Genomic DNA, 20662 nt, shown 5'->3' with positions numbered 1-20662 from the left:
GAATGGATAAAGGTTGTAATAGTCCTGGAGTCCTAATTGTTTCAACTTTATTTTGTTGGAAAACCAAACATTTCGCCAAAAACTTTTGAATATCCGATTTAAGGCCATCCCAAAAAATCCTTCTTAACCCTGTGGTAGGTTTTTAGAAATCCTGAGTGCCCTCCTAAGGGAGAGGTGTGCAATTCCCTAAGAATATTTTGTTTCAGTTCAGAATTCTTACATAGGTATACCCGATATTTGTACCATAATGAATCATTTTTCCAGATAAATGCATCAGATGTATTGGGATCTTGTTGTATATTTTGAATGAGTTCCCACACTTTCTCGTCATTCTTCCATTCATCCCTTGCTTTGTTTTTCCAATTTGGTTGGATAATAGAAATAGCACAAAGAAGTGCTTCCACATCCTCATCCTTTCTTGAGAGTGCATCTACCACAACATTTTTCTTCCCTTTTTTGCAGATGATTTCAAAGTCATAACCCAACATCTTTGTGACCCATTTTTGCTTCTCTTCTGAAGCTAATCTTTGTTCTAAAAAGTATTTAAGACCATCATGATCCGTTTTTACCTTGAAGTGTCTTCCCATTAGGTAGGGTCATCATTTCTTAAGTGCATATAGTATTTCCAACATTTCCTTCTCATAAATAGCTTTGTGTAAATACTTTCCTTTGATTAGATGACTTTCAAAAGAAATGGGTCTTTCTTCTTGCATTAAAACAACACCGATTCCATTTCTCGAGGCATCACATTCCATAACAAAGGTTTTTGTGAAGTCTGGTGTAGCTAAGACTGGTGCTTGGCACATTTCCTCTTTAAGATGTTCAAAGGCCTTCGTTGCTTTTGGAGTCCATGAAAATGCATCTTTCTTATATAGTGTTGTTAGAGGTGCTGCTATTCTCCCATAATTCTTAACAAACTTGTGATAATACCCTGTCAACCTGAGAAATCCTTGTAGATGCTTTATGGATGTGGGGATTTTCCATTCCTTAATGGTTTTAATTTTGCTAGGGTCTACCTTAACACCTTCATGAGATACAATATGAGCCAGATATTCCACCTCTTGTAATCAAGAGAAACATTTGGAGTTTTTTGCATATAATTGTTTCTCCTCCAATAGTTTGAGGACCATGTCAACATGTTGGACATGATCATTCCAAGACTTGGTGTAGATTAGTATATCATCAAAAAATACTAACACAAATTTTCAAAGGAAGGGTTTGAAAGTGGAATTCATAAAACCTTGAAATGTAGAAGGTGCATTATTAAGGCCAAATGGCAGGACCAAAAATTCATAATGACCCTCATGAGTTCTAAATGTTGTTTTTGGAATATATTCATTCTTCATTCTGATTTGATGATATCCTGAACGAAGATACAACTTGGTGAAGTAAATTGATCCATGAAATTCATCCAATAATTAATCAATGACAGGAATAAGAAATTTATCTTTAATAGTGTGCTTGTTGAGCTCCCTATAATCTAGACACATGTGCCATGATCCATCCTTCTTGTGAACTAATACTACTGGAGTAGAGAATGAACTTTGACTAGGTTGAATTATACTAGCCTCTAGCATTTCTGCAACGATACATTCAATTTCATTCTTTTGGGCATAGGGATATGTGTATAGCCTGATGTTTGGAGGAACACTTCCTGGAATCAAATGAATATCATGATCATGATCACGAATAGGTGGGAGACCTTTGGGAGTCTCAAATACCTTTGAATGATTGTCCAATACTTTTTGGATATCAAGAGAAGTAGATGATTTCGATGTGGCAACCTCTAACGAACATAATTGTGCAATTACACCTCATTGTTCCTTCTTTAGAAGCTTTGTCATATCGTTGGAGCTGATTATATTTCCCAGTTTCCCTAAAATACCCCTTAATTAAACTTCCTTTCCTTTCGCAGAAAATTTCATGAAAAGTTCTTGAAAATTAAAAGCTATTGTACCCAAGGATTGCAGCCATTGGACTCTTAGTACAACATTAGCACCACCCATTAGAATGGGCTATTCAATACATATTCTCCTATGGATAACTTGATATTTTGGCACTTTCCAGAGAAATTTATGGTTCCTCCACTTGAAACCATCACTTGACACTCTGGTGCTAGATATAGGAAGCAAATGAATTCCTTTGCTATCTTACAATGAATAAAATTATGGGTACTTCCCGAATCAATCAACACTATTACCTTTTTCTTCTTGATATGTCCTTCTATCTTGATAGTTTGAGTGGTAATTCTAGCCAGTGCATTACAAGATATGGTCGTATTCATTTCTTCTTTATCTAGGGTTTGTTCCTAGAGTATATCCTCTTCTTTTGACATTTATTGTTCCTTTTCTTCCTCCTCTTCACAATCTACGTAGAATAATTTCTTCTGAGCACAATTATGAACTTTAGTGTATTTTTCCATCACAACTGTAACAAAGCCCTTTTGCTCTTTTTTATTCCAAATTTTGTGGTGTCAAACTTGTAGATTGTGGAAGGCTAGGGGCATAAACACTTCCATATTTGTAGTTGTGAGTGGTGGGCTTCCTGGTTTCCATAATTTTTCTTTCCATTTTTCTTGCTAACCTGAATGCCTTCTCCAATGAATCAAGTTCTCAAAGGTGAACCTTGTGTTGGATATTATCCTTTAAAGTCCCTATGAACACATCAATCCTATGCTCCTCTGTAATATCTTTTACCCTTATGTTCAATTTTTGAAAGTCCTCAATGTGCTCCATCATTGAACCCTTTTGTTTGAGATTTATCAATTGGCTAAAAAAGGTGTTGCTTTTTTTATCCCCATAATGTGCTATCATTTCTTCCATAAAAATTGCCCAAGTGACAATTTGTTTAGGAAAGCAAAACCATTGATACCATTCAAACTGATTTGGTTCCAAATATAAAGTTGCAATACGTACCTTTTGTGTTTTTTTCACATTATGGAGATCGAAAAATTGCTCCATCTGTAATATCCATGTTCCAGGATCCTTGCCATCAAACTTCCTCATATCGATTTTTTGAACATGGTGGGTCTTCAATACAACATTAGAGTCTATGAAATCATGACTAACATTTACTTTGTTCTTATCATGAGTTTCCTTTACTACCCTTTCACCATTAGTGACCATTTCTTGTAGCAACTTATTCAAATTTATCTTCAATTCTTCCATCCTATTGTCGATGTGATTCATCTTAGCATAAATCTTAGCATCCATGCCATCCATATTAGCTTCCACACTGTCCATCTTAGCTTCCAAGTCATTCATCTTAGCTTCTATGCCTTTCCTTAAACCATCCATCTTAGCTTCTACGTCTTTCTTTAAACCATCCATATTATTTTCTGTTACCTTTTTTGCGAGTGAAATTTGTTGCACTTGGTTTCGTAATATTGATATATCATGTTGCATTTCTTTCTCTTCTTCATGAGTCATGCTAGAGCTTTTAGGTTTCTTACTAGGTGTTTCCATTTTCTTTCTTCAAGGCATAAATTACCGATAATAATTCTTCACTATGCCCTTTGAATTCCTTCAAACTATTTTTTCAAACCAAGATTATGGAACAATTTAAAAAATACACACCTTTTTTTCACTTGTAGGAGCTTGATATTGAATCTGATGTACCTATGTAATTTTGGATCTCTAAGTTCTGAAATCATGACCTATAGTAGCCCTCTACGTCCTATTTCTGAAGCCAATAGTCTGATCAAAATTGGATTCTCCAGGAAAAAGTTATGCACAACCTCCCAAGATGACTTCATTATATACCTTTTTAGAAGAGAAAACTTGTATGAAGTGCCATGTGTCACTTTTTTGACCTTTAGATTTGAAAAATATACACAGGAAACTACAGTCTACCCTCTTTCTGCAAATTCTTACGAAAATTCAATCTTATGCTCAGAGCGAAAGTTATGACGATTGTCCAAAGGTGGCCTGTTTGGAATGTAATTCGGGGCTCTACAAAAATCCTAACTTCCTCAGATTATATCTCTAAAAATATAGCGAGACAGGATCTGAAATTCGAAGCCGAGGTTTAGACCGATTTCTTCTCAAACTGGATTTTTATTAGCTTCTGAAACTTCATAGCAAAAGAGTTATACCAAAAATTCCACGATGACCTATTTTAGAGGAAATTCAAGAGCTTGCAAAAACCCTAACTTCCTCAGATCATATATCCAAAAATGTAGCACAAAAAGATATGAAATTCAGATGTTGTTAACGGGAAAAGTGTCTACTCAGAACGACCCTATCCCACTAAGGTGTGATAGTGACCTTAGAAACAAACAGGGAAAACTACTTTCGTATTCTTCTTTATGAACTATAAACGAAGAGGAATAGGATGAACCAACCCGTGCCTTGCGCTAGTCCTTTGATCCAATCTCTCTCCTCTTTGACAGCTTCCAGCTACCTGCTCCCTTACTTGCCCAACTTCACCAAGTTCCTGTAAGATCACAGAAGAAGAAAACTACACAAAGACATGGATTTATATTCATAAATAGCTTAGGATCAGATTTAAGCTAAACATACAAATGTAACAAACATCAATGATACACAAGCATGTAGGAGAAACTCAAATAGTTTTATTGATATAACAAGAAGGTCCAGGAGGAGTTACAACCGATGAACCCTGATCCAGCATCAACCTCCCAGCATAGAAGTCCCCTCTTCACCTCTAACAAAGCATAAATCACCCAATACTCTGATATCTATCTCAAAACTGACAGCAATTCTCTGCAATGTACAAAATTCCAGCCTCCGGATCTCTGGGATGAGGGATCCATATATAGATGTATGCAAAGAGGATGAGTCAGCTTATGATTTGACTAGTGGCTTCTCTCTGTCAGTTCTTGCTTCCACTTGGAGACTGAGAGCCTCTTACTCATCCTTGGTCGAACTCAGTGAGGCAAGTGTCATTGGGGAAGATTCTGGAAGCTTCCATTGTCTGTCCACCTCGCGGAATGACACTGCCATTTGTCATTTCCCGCTCAACGCACCCTGGTAGTGCATTTAGGTGCGTTGCAATGCACCTAGCTAGTGTACTTGGGTGCTATGCAACGCAGCTAGCTAGTGGAGCAGCTGAAATGATCCTGATTTGACTGATTCTGAGCAGTTTCTGGTGGAGAACTTCTGGGAGAAGCTGTAATTTGTTGACCTTGTTCCTTTAGGGGCCGGAACAACACTTTTAGGGACTTAGGATCCCTTGGTTTATGGACATTTCATGCTTAGAGCTGTAAGGCACAAAAATGTCTATAACAGTTGCCCCCTAAAGCATGAGGCCGTTTATCGGGTGAAATGCTTTATTAGGAGGATCTGAAGTTCTTTCAATGCTGGGAGGAGACCTGTAATAAGATACAATACAATACATTATCTTCATACTGTTTTCATGATCTAGCTGAGGCGAGCATTCCCATGCTCAGCTTTATAAATTCATTTTCATGTACATAGGACAGACAATCGTTTGATGGTAGACTGATGATTCTGATAGAGCCATCATCCTTTTGGTAGGATGATTAGCTGTGCTGCAGTGTTGTACATTTCAATGTCTTTGTTTTCCTGAATATATATCGCAGCCCGGATGGATGAAACTAGATCCGGGGTCTTCAATCTCGTCCGATCTTCACTCGAAGTACAAGTCGATCCATGTGAGAAATGTTTTGAAGTCGAACATGGAAAGACATCGCTTGATTACCAGTCAATGATGTAAACTGTTAACAAGCGCGAGTGGAATCACCGATAATGATGATGACCCTCAAGGTACTGCAGTACAATTCACGTGGTGTGAATAAAGGACTTTGCATCGAACACCACACAAAATCTTTCGGTCGAAGGTCATTGATGTATACCTGTAGCCGGATGTGAGAAACTTGCCATTGAGGCATGCAAGCTTCAAAGTACTGAATGGGGTGTTCCTAGATCAAATTCTTGGATAATGAGCTGGTGTCGACAAGAAGCGATTCGTCAAAGGAGGGCCTTAATGAATCCCACATCAATGACACAGAACGGAGCAAATGATTTTGATGGAGGTGAAAATTATGTGATGATATATGGTTCAGGATGGTGGTCATGAAAGAATGAAGTATAATGTATGGTAGTGGATGGGACACAGGTGACTTCTCTGGATGACTTCTCTTGAACATGTCGGTGACACTTATGTGATGGATTGGTAGCATTTACCCCAAATGTGGATGGTATGGCGTGACCATGTTGATGTCACCGGTGAATGAAACAACCCAACCCGACTCAGGCACGGAGTGGAAGTGTCATGTTCAAGAGCGACTTGCTACCAATAAAGATTCTTTGAGTTTTCTTCCCAATTTTTCCCCAGTCATTGCTGACCAGTACCTCTTTTATTTTTGTCAAGCTTGAGGAGGATAACATATGCTTGTTCTATAATTTGCCCTTCGGACAAACCCATCGCTATGTTTTAACAAGCCTAGCGATAGTGAAACTCGTTTTCGTCTAAAGACAAGTTTGTCGCTATTAATCTTTTTAACGAGTTTAACGACAAAGATAACTTGGTCCTTTTCATTTTTAGAGAGTCTAAAAAGGTACGTAAAGGTAACTCCAAAATTCCTTTTTCGTCATCTAATCCCTTAAGTCCGAAAAAGTATAAAACAATCCAGAAGGGATGAATTTTTGATAGTTTTAACGAGCCGAACAAAACAAGCGCTCGATCTTTTTGTGCAATAATCCCTCAGGTCCAAAAAGATTAAAATCTAGAGGAGGGATAGCACTTCCGGTCACTTTAACGAGCTAGAAGGCCAAAACTCGACAATCTTTTCATATTTTACGAGTCAGTTGAAAAGAGCTTAAAGAAGACTCGTCTTTTGAGGAACGAGTGATAAAATGGGTAGCAGCTCATTCCAGGTAAGGCTTGGAATTTTCCAATCACGGCAGTGTCACAAGGATGGCTAGTGAAATCACTCTTCGCACCTGTTCCTAAAAATGGGTAAACAATCAAATGGAGGTGAATGTTCGGCCAATGGAAAAGTGGAGGTGACGATGCAAACACGACCAAGGCTTTAATGGCTAAAATACTTCATTCACGGTGGTTATTTAACGGGGAATAGTTCATTTTTTAACGAGCTTAAACGCGGGTGGAAACATTTGCTCATGTCTTATGTTTATTTTTTAACGAGATTGAACTATGCGCTAAAACTACTCGATTAATCCAGTCATATGATAAGAATGCCTCATATAAAAACTCGACAATCTTTTGAGTGTTGCCCCACATCCTTTCTTTATGTAAGTTAGGAAACGACTAATCCTACGAGTTTAAAGGGTTAGAGGTCCTAAAAATTTAAAAAATAAATAGTCGCCCCTCACTTGAACTCCAAAAGGTTTGCATGCCCCCAGGTATAAAATATGGTTTAAAGGTTACCCCTCAATTTGCAGACAAAACATTTGTTCTATCAGGAAAGGCCTACCTCTTACAGGTTACCCAAAGATTGTTCTATTCGCGGTGAAAAAAAAACACTTCTTTGGCGATGTTTCTCGAAATAAACAAAGGTGAGTGACGATGCTCGCCAACTCACATAACTTTGACAGGAGAATCTTATTCTAGAATAACCCCTCTTCCACCGACGGACGGGGTACAGACTAGTCATATTCTCCCGCGGAAACCTACCCTATACCCGAAGTTTTCCTGCCGAAGCAGACCAGGATGCATGCCCCCTGGGTTTCAGTCATATCCCTCCTAATTACTCGCGCTCATCGGGAGGACGGACTAGAGACTGAGACATTTCTTGCATGAAGAGACCATTTAGGGATGGTATATGACTATTTGCTATGCGTGACCCGGGAAATGAAAGTTGGTTCACGAGCTTGACCACCCTTCCTTCGTGCGGAAAACACATTACTCTAAAGAGTGAGGAGATGATGGCTCCCATGCAATAAATATAGTCTCGTCCAAGGAGTAGGTTATAATCCAAGGGTCCTTGAACTACCATTACGTTCATTTGAACTGTCTTCCCTCTCAATGTTATGGGCACATCGGGAAGGATCCCTAAAGGTCGACTGGTTCCTTTATCAAAGCCTGTCAGATTTCTCATCTCAGGCAAAAGCGATGGCGAACCAAGCGCTTTCCAAGAAGTAGAGGAAAGGATACTCATAGAAGCCCCCTCATCTATGATGGGACCAGCCATGACCATTCGATATATTTGAACGATAATTCGGAATGGTATGCTTGCTGGTAAACGGGGTCTGCCTAGTTGATTCCAATCGAAGGAGACAACTAGGTTGCTTGGAGGTGGGACCGAGTAGACTGCCGGGTATGGCTCTGACGAACTTCCCTCCTGTGGTAAGGGAATGGGTAGATTGCCCCCATGTTCGTCGGAGTCTGTGTTGATGAAGAGAATTTGGATGGTGTCATCCTTGTTCTCTTCAGTGACTGTATCATCCGAAGATAGAACCTTTGAAGGCAAGACCGGGTCAACTGCCGCCTCAACCTTTTGACTTTCGTCTAGTATGGATTTAGATGGTTTATCTTCAATGATAGGCGCTTCAGATGACCACTTGAGTGGGCCAGCTGGATTCTCAACCAGCGACGGACTCGACAAGAGTTTTTTATATCCAGGAGGAAGTCATAACGGTGAAACCGGACGATCATCCAAAACTCTTTTCGCTTCGTCTAATAAGGGACAACGGTGGACGTCATGATTGCCTTCGCATAGTTTACAAGGAAATCTAGCTTTCCCTTTTTATCCTGGGGCTTCACTTTCGCTAGTTGACGGTGTTATTTCAACATGATCATTAGAGGTTGATGACACCGGATTGTTCAAATGAGGAGACCAGTCCCTTAGTATCCGAGGGATGCAAGGACAATCTCTGTGAAAGTGGTCTCCTTTGCAAATGACACATGGCGATTTAGGCCTGGTCGGTGCAATGTGTGGATTTTCGTTAGACGACACTCGTTTTCCCCCATTCGCCTTTGGCTCCTTCTTCTTCTTCTCTTTCTTCTTCTTTTCCTTCTTTTCCTTAGGAACTTGACTTTTGGCTTTGCCAGCCCCATCAAGCGAAGAAGAAGGAGGAGAGGAAGAATTAGAGAAAGTAGAAGGTTGGTGGGCAACTCTAGACTCGTCTAATTGCTGATTCGATTGTTCAGGAATGGTGGTGTTCTGAACAACATTGGTTGAGAAGAGCCATACTGGCAATCCAATTGTCAGTCCTGGAAGCGACAATGTGGCCATATGGGGTGCACCAACATCTCCCAAGAGGAGAAGGGACTAGGATTTCCACCAAGGGGAATTCCTTGGTTGGTAGACTCCATTTTCTCAACCTAAGATCAACATAGGAAAAGGGTATGAATATTCCGTTTAAAATAAATTTTTAGATGCTTTGACACAACTTGCTTTTTCAATTTTAAAGAGTCGAGAAAAAACAAAAGATGACTCTAGTCTCCTTCGATTTTTAATGAGCCTGAAGTGACAAGTGCTTAGATGGACCTTTTCCGTTAAGGAGTCTTAAAAGGAATGAAAGGGACTGCTCTGGAGATCTAGGTAGAGGGAGTACCAAACCAATCGCAAAACTGCAGAATACTTTTTACGGTATGACAGTCAATCTTCCCGAATGCTGTGTTCGGTGTATTGCGATCAGTAGGGCGGCCGACACGGCTTCCTATGGATAAAAGGTTTTAAGCCTATATGGGTCTCCCAATATATACTTGATGGTACGTGGGAGCACAAGTCTGTACTGGCACTTATCGTCTCAAAGTGGAGGAATCACCCAACCATCAGTGAGGACAACAGTTACCAGGCTTTACGACGCCGGAATACGTCTCTAGCCTGACCTCTAAATGTTGTGCGTTAAGTTCCAAAGCGTTGTTAGATTCATTCAATTTATTTTAAGTTGATCTTTCTTATGAAGTTTGCCTTTTGGGTTCACCATGAGATGTAGATGTAATTCCTAAAATGCAATCTAAAGATGATAAGCAAACTTTTATCTCTTTTCAGCAATGAAAATCCTAGCTACAAAGGGAAAAGCAAGACACAATCTTTTCTCAAAGAGCAAAGAGCACACTGTAAATGCACTTTTCCTAAATCAAGCCAAACAGACTGTCAATATGTGAATGCACATGTGCATGTATTTTTTTTTCACTTTCTTAATATTGATGCCTAAAAAGAAAGTTGATGTACAAATTTGAATTTTCTTTCAAGTGACAAACACAAACAAGCTTCTTTTCGAAATCAAAAGGTAGAGATGATTACGACACTTTATGATTTTGAAATAAATACTCGTTTCGACACTAGAAAGTCACAAATTCAAACCAAAGGTAAAAGTAAAAGCATAATCGACTGTCAACAACAAATAAACTTTCTCCTAAGATCAAAATCGACACTTACGACAGATCTAAATCAAAGGACGACAGTATGAATATTCTAATTTTTCAATGGAAAACTGTAAATGAGGTAACAAACACACAAAAACATCTACAGTATTTTTGTACAAAGGAGGTGAAATTAAGGAAAAGAAAAGGGGTTTTTAAACATACACATATACTGATCACAGGATGCAAAAATCAGAGACAAAACTGAAAAAATGAAGCAAAGAACCTCAGCTGCACAAGGCTAGGCTGATCAGCGCACCTGCTACACAGAGAAACTGGATTGCAGCATAGGTAGACCTCTCGGGAACTGCGTTGAAATGCAGAATCTCTTCACAGAGCCTGCGTTGGGGCAGAAATGAGAATTCTATCCGGGTTCTGGGTCACGGTTTGCAGTTTAATCTATGGTTTTTGGCCGAGTAAAAGCAATCAGTAATGCACAATTAGAGGGTAGATTTAAAAGAGGTATAAGAGCTATCACAAAGGGTAATCAGATCATTTGTGAATCAGCTGTTCAAATCATAAACAAATCCAGTGAATGGATTGAAGTAGCAGATGTCTACTTTGCATTTGATAATGGCAAATGCAGTTCGATTGCTACTTCTATGTTTATGAAACAAACAACAAGAGAAACACAAACAAACTAATTAGACACGTTCCCCAGCGGAGTCGCCATTTTGTTAACGGGAAAAGTGTCTACTCAGAATGACCCTATCCCACTAAGGTGTGACAGTGACCTTAGAAACAAACAGGGAAAACTACTTTCGTATTCTTCTTTATGAACTATAAACGAAGAGGAATAGGATGAACCAACCTGTGTCTTGCACTAGTCCTTTGATCCAATCTCTCTCCTCTTTGACAGCTTCCAGTTACCTGCTCCCTTACTTGCCCAGCTTCACCAAGTTCCTGTAAGATCACAGAAGAAGAAAACTACACAAAGACATGGATTTATATTCATAAATAGCTTAGGATCAGATTTAAGCTAAACATACAAATGTAACAAACATCAATGATACACAAGCATGTAGGAGAAACTCAAATAGTTTTATTGATATAACAAGAAGGTCCAGGAGGAGTTACAACCGATGATTCCTGATCCAGCATCAACCTCCCAGCATAGAAGTCCCCTCTTCACCTCTAACAAAGCATAAATCACCCAATACTCTGATATCTATCTCAAAACCAACAACAATTCTCTGCAATGTACAAAATTCCAGCCTCCGGATCTCTGGGATGAGGGATCCATATATAGATGTATGCAAAGAGGATGAGTCAGCTTATGATTTGACTAGTGGCTTCTCTCTGTCAGTTCTTGCTTCCACTTGGAGACTGAGAGCCTCTTACTCATCCTTGGTCGAACTCAGTGAGGCAAGTGTCATTGGGGAAGATTCTGGAAGCTTCCATTGTCTGTCCACCTCGCGGAATGACACTGCCATTTGTCATTTCCCGCTCACCGCACCCTGGTAGTGCATTTAGGAGCATTGCAACGCACCTAGCTAGTGTACTTGGGTGCTATGCAACGCAGCTAGCTAGGGGAGCAGCTGAAATGATCCTGATTTGACTGATTCTGAGCAGGTTCTGGTGGAGAACTTCTGGGATAAGCTGTAATTTGTTGACCTTGTTCCTTTAGGGGCCAGAACAACACTTTTAGGGACTTAGGATCCCTTGGTTTATGGACATTTCATGCTTAGAGCTGTAAGGCACAAAAATGTCTATAACAGATGCGAGGTTCAGACAGATTTTTCCTAAAATGGGTTTTTTTGTAGCTTCTGAAACTTTTTAGCGAAAACGTTATAGCGAAAATGTGACGATGACCTGTTTGGAGCCATGAAACCCTAGAATCCCAAGCTCTGATACAAATTGTTATGAAACCAACTCACAAAAAGATAGAAAAGATAGATGAATGCCTTAGAAATAAGCCTCTTCTAGGGGGAAACCTCCATTACATTACACAAATGAACAATTATTAGATGATTCAAATGAAAAACCTCCTTCCTATATATAGGAGTCAATGGGGTCACAATATAACAAAGATGACCTAACAATAATAATATAAAGGCACAAAAATAACAATAATGGGGCATAATAATAACAATAAGGGTTACAACTACAATAGTAATGGGGGGATCACTAACATGATAGGGACCTAACACTCATCGATGGGAAACTGAAAGAAAGTAAGTCGATGAAATGCATCGCAACACTAAGTGATAGCAGAAGTGATAAATAGTGCATGAAAAACATTAATGGAATATTCAATAAACAGATCAACATGCATGTGGGTCATGCCATTCGCTAATTGGGTGAACATCCATACAAAATAGTTTCATGCATCCGACAACAGTGAGATAGAAACGAAAATTGAACAAAGATAGGACAAGCTAGAATATATGTAAATGAGAGCAGGCATTCAAAGAAATCAAGAAAACAACACTCACACAAGCGAATACACAAAAAGCGACAGAAATGCTGAGAAAGACAGGTTAAGGCCACTTACCCGTGAATAGTTGAGCCAGATGTGTTGAAGAGTCCTGGATGTGCTATGGGATGCAAGAGCTCCAAGATCGATGGAATGAATGAGCTCTGATGTGTCAAATAAATAAGTTTGGTCTCATGACGCGCATGCCACAAATCTAGTAAAAAGCGACACTTGGACGGAAACTTCTAAAAAAACTTTGCATGTAACTCTCTGTTGCTAAAAATAGCTCACTAAATCATGGGATTCCTTTTGCATGTTTCTCTTGCTATTCTGGGAAGATAAATTCATGCGTTCATGTATGTCAAGTTTCCTTGGTTGCGGGTGGAACTAGTCAACCCGACTATCCATGCATGTCAGTGCTCAACTCCTTAGGAAACATGTGCATTCCTGATTGTAAGATGGACTGATTGCCCAAGGGGATTGCGCAATTTCTAAGCAAAGCAACTGACTGCTACCCATATTTGTGAAAATTTTGGGATGAAAAGGCTGTTGGTGGAAAAAATTGCACAAATCCTGTTGGGAGGGTTAGCTGGCAGGATATCACAATCTTGGAGACCAGCAGGTTGTAAGAGAGGATTATGCAATTCTTGGAGGGAAGGCTGGTTGGCCTCCATTAATGCACAATTTTCAAGGGGAAGCTACTCAACCTACAACTGGATCATGTCCGGGTAAGCAACCTATGAGGGGAATGGATCAATTGTGATCAACAGGATGCCTTTGTGCGAGGAAAACACTGAAGCTTGAGTACTTGATGAAGCAAGACAGATTTATGTGTAAGGTTGGTAGGGAGGCTCCAAAACAGGCTAAGGTAAAATTTTGGAGGGTGGTTGTAACCGCTACAACACATTTTTATACTGAAACATTTTTTAGGGTATTTTTCATCTTTTCGGGGCTACAATTTTCATTCTTTTAGAAAATTGATTGGTTGGTAGTTGATCATATGCTCTACTTATTTATTTAGTATTAGTTTAAAAATTTATCATAGAGTGAAGCATTTACTCTTAATAAGAATTTGCAGCATATTGTTTCTGGGGTGTTTTGGCGGGGGCAGTAGTTTTTAGAAACTAGAGCCTAGAAGAATTATTATTATTAAAAAATAAAATATTTTCTTAACAGCAACAAGAAAATAAGCTACATTGAAGTACACAGAAATATAGATAGTCACACCAGCTATACCTGTAAGTAATATGAATTAATGGGTAGCTGGTTGAACCACCTAGAGGATGTAAATTTAGGTGATATTAGCTCATTCTTGATACACATATCCATGGCTCAATTTGGAATGTGACAACAATGTGGACATTGGCTTTAGTACATAAGGCTCTCAGTATGTTAAGAAAAGCTAGTTATTATAGTGGAACAAGAATGGTAAACAACATAGGGTGATGATTGTTCATTAGTATTTGTATATCGATTTCTATTTTAATACAAGCTGCAAAGGTGTGGAAACCCACCTAATAAACTTTTATTGGAAGCGTTTTATGGTTGAACTGAAATAACTCATAGTATCTTCTATTTGAATTTCATTGATATAGCTAAATGCTAATTATAATTCACATACAAGGGAAGTTTGGGCCATATTGATTGTTTCTAGAGGATTCATAGAACCTCAATAAAAATACTACAATTAGTATTGTAAAGAGGGATAGGCCTTTCATGCTTTCAAATCTCATTAGAAAATGACCAAAACATAGAGCCTTGTGTTTGTGAAGCTAGACCCTGTGTTGCAGATGCACACCACAATTTCAATCAAAGACAATCCACTTACTTGATAATAAGTTCTTATATCCTATACAAATGCAGAGGGAAGAGAATGAAAGGAGAAAGGTAAAAGAAGAGTTACCAGATAAAATCCACTATACATAGGATCATAGGTGTGTGCATGAGGTTAATTTATAAATCCAAAATTTCTTTAGTTTATAAGCTAGAGCCCCTAGGAGAGAATGCCATCAGTTAAATCTAACAGTGGACATTGAAATTCTAATTTCCTTTCTACCGGGAATGGAAGAAAAAAAAATCTTTGCCACAGATAACCAATGCCAGAGGTAATGATTAATTGACCATGTATTTACAACTAATTAGACATCCTACAAATAATTTCAGCTCATCTCTCTAGAATTTATTTTTAGACAGAAGAGCTCTTCAACCACAGCAAGCCAGAAACTCGTTGGAATAAAAATTACATTCAGTAGGTGCATCAACAATACAACCTTCTAAATAGAAAAATTCATATAGCTATTCAAATTAATGTATTAGAAATCAATGAAGAAACTCCCCTAACCATAATGAAGTCTTATTTTGTATATGCTAGCTCAGTACATTGTAGCAACATAGTCAAGGAAGAGAACTAGGGAGGCAGGAGACATAGAGGTTGGGAAGATAGCTTAAAGGAAGCAATAATGCTTCCACTTCTTCCATCTCATTCAAAGATTTAATTTTGAATATCAATTTTGGTTTGTTTTCTAGATCTATTTGACTATGTTAGAGACAGTACCAAATTTGAGTAAGTGTTGACGTAAGGAGATGAAAGTAGACCCTAGCTTAACTCTCCACTTATATGTATTTTATTATGAATGGCCTTGTTAATTTGAATATTTTAGGTCCCTATAATACTAGTGATTCCACCATTAATATTATCATTGTAGCCCTTATTGTTATTGTTGTGCCCCTATTGTCCCCATATTTTTATTATTTTTCCCCATATAAACCCACTATTGTTATTGTTGTGCCCTTATATTATTATTTCTATGTGATCGACATTGATTATATTGTGACCCCTTAGACTCCTATATATAGAAAGGAGGTTTTGTCATTTGTATCATCAAAGAATCATTCATTTGTGTAATGTAAAGGACGTTTCCCCCTCAAAGAGGCTTATTTTGAACGCATTTATCTATATTTTCTTCTATTTTGTGAGATGGTTACATAACATTTGGTATGAGAGGTTATGGATTCTAGGGTTTTGCTGCTCCAAACAAGTCAGCGTGAAATTTCTCTATAAAGTTTTATCTACAAAGTTTCAAAAGCTGAAAAGAAACAATTTGAGCTGAAATAGTTCTAAACCTCAGATCCAAATTTTAGATATTGTTTCACTATAGATTCAGAGAAATGGTCCAAGATAATTAGGGTTTTTGCAGGCTCCAGAATTACATCCAAAACAGGTGACCTGGGGAAAATCGTCATAACTTTCTCTCTGAGCATCAGGTAGAAATTTCGTAAAAAGTTACAGAAATGGGACAACCTGTAGTTTTCATTGTATCGGTTTCAGATCCTAAGGTCGAAAAATGGCACGTGGCACTTCGTACAAGTTCACTCTACTGAACCTGTCTATAATCAGGTCATCATGGGAGATTTGGCATAACTCTTACTTGGAGAATCCAATCTTCACCAGACTTGTGATAATGGAAAGAAGACTCAGAGGGCTACCGCAGGAAAAAATTTCATGCCTTGGAGAACCGAAATTACAGACATACAACAAATTGAATATCGAGGTCCTACAAAGTGAAAAACATTGTGTAGTTTTTTTAAAATTTTGCATAGTTTTGGTTTGAAAAATTAGTTTGAAAGAATTCAAAGGGAATAGTAAAGCATTATTATCATTAATTGATGCCCTGAAGAAAGAAAATGGAAACACCTAGTAAGAAGCCTGAAAGCTCTAGCATGACTCATTAAGAAGAGGAAGAAATGCAATGTGATATATCAAAATTACGAGACCAAGTGCAACAAAATTCACTCTCACAAAAAGTAACAAAAGCGAAGATGGATAGTTTAAAGAAAGGTATGGAAGCTAATATGGATGGAGTGGAAGCTAATATGGATGGTTTAAAGAAATACATGGAACCTAAGATGGATGGTATAGAAAGCTTAAAGTCAACATGGAAGATTTAAAGATAGATTTGACAAATTTTCTACAAGAAATGCTTAGTAATGGTGAAAGGGTAGTAAAGGGAACTCACGAGGAGAAAAAAAAAAATGTTAATCATAATTTCATAGACTTTAATGAAGGATTGAAGGTCCACCATGTTCCAAAGATCTATATGAGTAAGTTTGATGTCAAGGATCTCGTAACATGGATACTACAGATGGAGCAATATTTCAATCTCCATAATGTGCAAAACACACAAAAGATACGCATTGCAACTTTAAATTTGGAACAATATCGGTTTGTATGGTATCGATAGCTTTTATCTCGTAAACAAATTGTCACTTGGGGAATTTTTATGGAAGAAATGATGACACATTATGAGGATATAGAAAGAAACACTTTTTTTAGCCAACTGATAAATCTCAAACAAAAGGGTTAAATGATGGAGCACATTGAGGAATTCCAAAAATTGAATATAAGGGTAAAATATATTTGAGAGTACCATATGATTTATGTGTTCATAGGGACTTTAAAGGATAACATCCAACACAAGGTTCACCTTTGGGAACCTGATTCATTGGAGAAGGCATTCAGGTTGGCAAGAAAAATAGAAAGCAAAATTATGGCAACAAGGAAGCCTACCACTCACAACTATAAAGATGGAAGTGTTGTTGCCCCTAGCTTTGCACAACCTAAAAGGTTGACACCACAAAAATTGGAAGATGAAAGAGAAAAAGGGTTGTGTTATAGTTGTGATAGGAAATACACTAAAGGTCATAAGTGTTCCGAGAAGAAATTATTTTACATAGATTGTGAAGAGGAGGAAGAAAAGGAACAAGAAACGTCCAAATAAGAGGATATAGACTAGGAATAAACCCTAGATAAAGAAGAAATGAATCCGACCATATCTTGTAATGCATTGGCCAAAATTACCACTCCTCAAACTATCAAGATAGAAGGACATATCAAGAGAAAAAGGTAATAGTGTTGATTTATTCGGGTAGTACCCATAATTTTATTCATTGTAAGATAGCTAAGGAATTAAATTGCATCCTATATTCAACACCAGAGTTTCAAGTGATGGTTGCAAGTGGAGGAACCATAAATTTCTCTGGAAAGTGCCATAATATCAAGCTATCCATGGGAGAATATGTATTAAATAGCCCAATTCTTTCCATTCCAATGGGTGGTGTTGATGTTGTACTAGGAGTCAAATGGCTACAATCCTTGGGTATAATAGCTTTTAATTTTCAAGAAATTTTCATGAAACTTTTTTCAGAAGGAAAGGAAGTTGAATTAAGGGGTATCAAAGGGAAACTTGGAAAGATAATCAGCTTTAATAGAATGACAAATATTCTAAAGAAAGAACAATGAGGAGTAATTACACAATTATGTTCGCTAGAGGTTCCCACATCGAAATCATATTTTTCTCTAGATATCCAAAGAGTCTTGGACAAGTATTCCAAGGTATTTGAGAGTCCCAAAGGCCTCATAGCTATTCCTGATCATGATCATGCTATTCATTTGATTCCAGGAAGTGTTCCTCCAAACATCAAGCCTTACTGATATCCCTATGCCCAAGAGAGTGAAATTGAACGTATGGTTGCAGAAATTCTAGAGGGTGGTATAGTTCAACCTATTCCAAGTTCTTTCTCTGCTCCAGTAGTATTATTACACAAGAAGGATGGATCATGGTGCATGTGTTTGGATTATAGGGAACTCAACAAGATCACTATTAGAGATAAATTTCCCATTCCTGTCATTGATGAATTATTGGATCAATTACATGGATCAATTTACTTCAGAAATTTGGATCTTCATTCAAGATATCATCAAATCAGAATGAATACTAAAGACATTCCAAAAACAAAATTTAGAACTCATGAGGTTCATTATGAATCTTTGGTCATGCCTTTTGGCCTTACCAATGCACCTTCTACATTTCAAGGTTTGATGAATTCCATTTTCAAACCCTTCCTTAGAAAATTTGTGTTAGTGTTTTTTGATGATATACTAATCTACAAGAAGTCTTGGAAGGATCATGTTCAACATGTTAACAGGGTGCTCAAACTATTGGAGGAGAAACAATTATATGAAAAAGGCTCCAAATGTTTCTTTGGAGTACAAGAGGTGGAATATCGGGGTCATATTGTATCTCATGAAGGTGTGAAGGCAGACCCTAGCAAAATTAAAGACATTAAGGAATGGAAAATTCCCACATCCATAAAGCATCTGCAAGGATTTCTCTGGTTGACAGGGTATTATTGCAAGTATGTTAAGAATTATGGATAAATAGCAACACCTCTAACAACATTATTCAAGAAATATGCATTTTCATGGACTCGAGAAGCAATGAAGGCATTTAAACATCTTAAAGAGGAAATGTTCCAAGCACCAGTCTTAGCTACACCAGACATCACAAAAACATTTATTGTGGAATATGATGGCTCTAGAAATCGAATTGGTGCTATTTTAATGCAAGAATAAAGGCCCATTTCTTTTGAAAGTCGTCCAATCAAAGGAAAGTATTTACACAAAGCTATTTATGAGAAGGAAATGTTTTCAATACTACATGCACTTAGGAAATGGAGACCCTACCTATTGGGAAGACACTTCGAGGTAAAGATGGATCATGAAGTCTTAAATACATTTTAGAACAAAGATTATCTTCAGAAGAGTAGCAAAAATGGTTCACAAAGATGTTGGGTTAAGATATTGAAATTGTTTACAAAAAAGGGAAGAAAAATGTTGTGGCAGATGCACTCTCAAGAAAGAATGATGATGTGGAAGAATTTATTTGCACCATTTCTACTATCCAACCAGATTCTATAAACGAAGCAAGGGATGAGTGGAAGAATGAATAAGAAGTGTGGGAATTCATTCAAAAGATACAACAAGATCCTAGTACATCTGATACATTTAGTTGGAAAAATGATTTGTTATCGTACAAAGATCGCTTATACCTATGTAAGCATTCCCAACTCAAACAAAATATTATTATGGAATTTCACACTTTTGTGCATTATCACATCCATTTAAAGCCAGTAAAATTTCTATTTCATTTATGGAAACAATTCAAAAGCTACATGGAAACCCAAAGATTATTGTAAGCGACATAGATCCCATTTTCACTGGAAATTTTTGGACAAAATTATTTTCTTGTCTTGGTACTCAGTTAGATCATAGCTCATCTTATCATCCTCAATCTGATGGGAAAACTGAGATAGTAAACAAATGTTTGGAAGGATATCTTTGTTGCTTTGTATATGATAAGCATACACAATGGGTCAAACAGTTGCCTTTGGCTGAATGGTGGTATAACACTTCCTTCCATACTGACCCCATTTATAGCACTTTATGGATATCACCCACCATCCATAACATCATATTTAAGAGAAAATTCTAACGTTCAAGCAGTGGAAGATCAGATCGAGAATCAAAAACAAGTTCTCCAACTATTAAAGGATAACCTAACTTTGGCATAGAATAGAATGAAATAACAGGCAGATCAACATCGTAGTGAAAGAAGTTTTGATGTAGGTGACTAGGTATTTCTACGACTACAACCATATAAACAAATGTCCCTCAAGCAAGCTAAGAAGGATAATAAATTATCATCAAAGTATTATGGTTTGTACAAGGTGTTGCAAAATATTGGTACTATGGGAGACAAATTGGAGCTTCCTGCAGCGTCCCAAGTGCACCCAATTTTCCATGCTTCATGCTTAAAGAAGGTTATTGGTGACAAGCTCCCAGTTCAAACAATATTTCCAGATCTTGTCGAGGAAGGAAAATCATATTGGAACTTGAAGCAATCACAGAAAAGAACTCGACAACTATGAAATTGATCAAGTTTAGAGTATCTTGTCAAGTGGAAGAACTTACCTATGAAGATTCCACATGGGAGGATGAGAATTTTATACAAAAGCATATAGAACAACTCAAGTGTTGAGGAAAACAATTTTTTGAAGGAGAGGGTCATGTTAGGTCCCTATAATACTAGT

The sequence above is a fragment of the Pinus tabuliformis genome, chromosome 7 (assembly GCF_031772625.1).
Source record: "Pinus tabuliformis cultivar Carrire ecotype Pingquan chromosome 7, CPIR1, whole genome shotgun sequence".
NCBI lineage: Eukaryota > Viridiplantae > Streptophyta > Pinopsida > Pinales > Pinaceae > Pinus > Pinus tabuliformis.
Note: the sequence above shows the minus strand (reverse complement) of the source record.